Genomic DNA, 4,232 nt, shown 5'->3' with positions numbered 1-4,232 from the left:
GAAGCAAAAACCATTCATTGAGAAGAAAACTTCTTTTATAGTCATTTATGCCTTCAAAAGCTTTATTTCTCCCTTTAAATGATCATATAATCTCATAATTGATTTTAAGTTGAATTTTTTTACATTTTTAGGTAAAACAGATTATAATTGAATGTTTACCTTGGGAAACGTGAAGGAAAAAGCATTCATTGAGAAGAAAACTTCTTTTATTGTCACTTATGCCTTCAAAAGCTTTATTTCTCCCTTTAAATGATTATATAATCTTATAACTTATTTTAAGTTTAATTTTTTTACGTTTTGGGTTAAAACAGATTATAATTGAATGTTTACCTCGGGAAACGTGATGCAAAAACCATTCATTGAGAAGAAATCTTCTTTTATAGTCACTTATGCCTTCAAAAGCTTTATTTCTCCCTTTAAATGATTATATAATCTTATAACTTATTTTAAGTTGAATTTTTTTATGTTTTGGGTTAAAACAGATTATAATTCAATGTTTACCTCGGGAAACGTGATGCAAAAACCATTCATTGAGAAGAAAACTTCTTTTATAGTCACTTATGCCTTCAAAAGCTTTATTTATGCCTTTAAATGATCATATAATCTCATAATTGATTTTAAGTTGAATTGTTTTACATTTTTAGGTAAAACAGATTATAATTGAATGTTTACCTTGGAAAACGTGAAGGAAAAAGCATTCATTGAGAAGAAAACTTATTTTATTGTCACTTATGCCTTCAAAAGCTTTATTTCTCCCTTTAAATGATTATATAATCTTATAACTTATTTTAAGTTGAATATTTTTACATTTTGGGTTAAAACAGATTATAATTGATTGTTTACCTCGAGAAACGTGATGCAAAAACAATTCATTGAGAAGAAAACTTCTTTTATAGTCACTTATGCCTTCAAAAGCTTTATTTATGCCTTTAAATGATCATATAATGTCATAATTGATTTTAAGTTGATTTTTTTTACATTTTTTGGTAAAACAGATTATAATTGAATGTTTACCTCGAGAAACGTGAAGGAAAAAGCATTCATTGAGAAGAAAACTTCTTTTATAGTCACTTATGCCTTCAAAAGCTTTATTTCTCCCTTTAAATGATTATATAATCTTATAACTTATTTTAAGTTGAATTTTTTTACCTTTTGGGTTAAAACAGATTATAATTGAATGTTTACCTCGGGAAACGTGATGCAAAAACCATTCATTGAGAAGAAAACTTCTTTTATAGTCACTTATGCCTTCAAAAGCTTTATTTTTTTTTTTAAATGATGATATAATCTTATAACTTATTTTAAGTTGAATTTTTTTACATTTTGGGTTAAAACAGATTATAATTGAATGTTTACCTCGAGAAACGTGATGCAAAAACCATTCATTGAGAAGAAAACTTCTTTTATAGTCACTTATGCCTTCAAAATCTTTATTTCTCCCTTTAAATGATTATATAATCTTATAACTTATTTTAAGTTGAATTTTTTTACATTTTGGGTTAAAACAGATTATAATTGAATGTTTACCTCGAGAAACGTTAAGGAAAAAGCATTCATTGAGAAGAAAACTTCTTTTATAGTCACTGATGCCTTCAAAAGCTTTATTTCTTTTTTTCAATGATTATACAATCTTATAACTTATTTTAAGTTGAATTTTTTTACATTTTGGGTTAAAACAGATTATAATTGAATGTTTACCTCGAGAAACGTGATGGAAAAACCATTCATTGAGAAGAAAACTTCTTTTATAGTCACTTATGCCTTCAAAAGCTTTATTTATGCCTTTAAATGATCATATAATCTCATAATTAATTTTAAGTTGAATTTTTTTTACATTTTGGGTTAAAACAGATTATAATTGAATGTTTACCTCGGGAGACGTGAAGCAAAAACCATTCATCGAGAAGAAAACTTCTTTTATAGTCACTTATGCCTTCAAAAGCTTTATTTCTCCCTTTAAATGATTATATAATCTTATAACTTATTTTAAGTTGAATTTTTTTACCTTTTGGGTTAAAACAGATTATAATTGAATGTTTACCTCGGGAAACGTGATGCAAAAACCATTCATTGAGAAGAAAACTTCTTTTATAGTCACTTATGCCTTCAAAAGCTTTATTTATGCCTTTAAATGATCATATAATCTCATAATTGATTTTAACTTCAATTTTTTTTACATTTTTGGTTAAAACATATTACAATTGAATGTTTACCTCGGGAAACGTGAAGCAAGAACCATTCATTGAGAAGAAAACTTCTTTTATAGTCACTTATGCCTTCAAAAGCTTTATTTCTCCCTTTAAATGATTATATAATCTTATAACTTATTTTAAGTTGAATTTTTTTACATTTTGGGTTAAAACAGATTATAATTGAATGTTTACCTCGAGAAACGTGATGCAAAAACCATTCATTGAGAAGAAAACTTCTTTTATAGTCACTTATGCCTTCAAAAGCTTTATTTCTCCCTTTAAATGATTATATAATCTTATAACTTATTTTAAGTTGAATTTTCTTACGTTTTGGGTTAAAACAGATTATAATTGAATGTTTACCTCGAGAAACGTTAAGGAAAAAGCATTCATTGAGAAGAAAACTTCTTTTATAGTCACTTATGCCTTCAAAAGCTTTATTTCTTTTTTTCAATGATTATACAATCTTATAACTTATTTTAAGTTGAATTTTTTTACATTTTGGGTTAAAACAGATTATAATTGAATGTTTACCTCGAGAAACGTGATGCAAAAACCATTCATTGAGAAGAAAACTTCTTTTATAGTCACTTATGCCTTCAAAAGCTTTATTTATGCCTTTAAATGATCATATAATCTCATAATTAATTTTAAGTTAAATTTTTTTTACATTTTGGGTTAAAACAGATTATAATTGAATGTTTACCTCGGGAGACGTGAAGCAAAAACCATTCATCGAGAAGAAAACTTCTTTTATAGTCACTTATGCCTTCAAAAGCTTTATTTCTCCCTTTAAATGATTATATAATCTTATAACTTATTTTAAGTTGAATTTTTTTACCTTTTGGGTTAAAACAGATTATAATTGAATGTTTACCTCGGGAAACATGATGCAAAAACCATTCATTGAGAAGAAAACTTCTTTTATAGTCACTTATGCCTTCAAAAGCTTTATTTATGCCTTTAAATGATCATATAATCTCATAATTGATTTTAACTTCAATTTTTTTTACATTTTTGGTTAAAACATATTATAATTGAATGTTTACCTCGGGAAACGTGAAGCAAGAACCATTCATTGAGAAGAAAACTTCTTTTATAGTCACTTATGCCTTCAAAAGCTTTATTTCTCCCTTTAAATGATTATATAATCCTATAACTTATTTTAAGTTGAATTTTATTACATTTTGGGTTAAAACAGATTATAATTGAATGTTTACCTTGGGAAACGTGAAGGAAAAAGCATTCATTGAGAAGAAAACTTCTTTTATAGTCACTTATGCCTTCAAAAGCTTTATTTCTCCCTTTAAATGATTATATAATCTTATAATTTATTTTAAGTTGAATTTTTTTAGATTTTGGGGTAAAACAGATTATAATTGAATGTTTACCTTGGGAAACGTGAAGGAAAAAGCATTCATTGAGAAGAAAACTTCTTTTATTGTCACTTATGCCTTCAAAAGCTTTATTTCTTTTTTTAAATGATGATATAATCTTATAACTTATTTTAAGTTGAATTTTTTTACATTTTGGGTTAAAACAGATTATAATTGAATGTTTACCTCGAGAAACGTGATGCAAAAACCATTCATTGAGAAGAAAACTTCTTTTATAGTCACTTATGCCTTCAAAAGCTTTATTTATGCCTTTAAATGATCATATAATCTCATAATTGATTTTAAGTTGAATTTTTTTTACATTTTGGGTTTAAACATATTATAATTGAATGTTTACCTCGGGAAACGTGAAGCAAAAACCATTCATTGAGAAGAAAACTTCTTTTATAGTCATTTATGCCTTCAAAAGCTTTATTTCTCCCTTTAAATGATCATATAATCTCATAATTGATTTTAAGTTGAATTTTTTTACATTTTTAGGTAAAACAGATTATAATTGAATGTTTACCTTGGGAAACGTGAAGGAAAAAGCATTCATTGAGAAGAAAACTTCTTTTATAGTCACTTATGCCTTCAAAAGCTTTATTTCTCCCTTTAAATGATTATATAATCTTATAACTTATTTTAAGTTGAATTTTTTTAC

Source organism: Theobroma cacao, chromosome 5 (genome assembly GCF_053813885.1).
Source record: "Theobroma cacao isolate CCN51 chromosome 5, ASM5381388v1, whole genome shotgun sequence".
In the NCBI taxonomy this organism is placed as follows: Eukaryota; Viridiplantae; Streptophyta; class Magnoliopsida; order Malvales; family Malvaceae; genus Theobroma; species Theobroma cacao.
The sequence above is the reverse complement of the archived record's forward strand: the minus strand, read 5'-3'. Positions refer to the sequence as shown.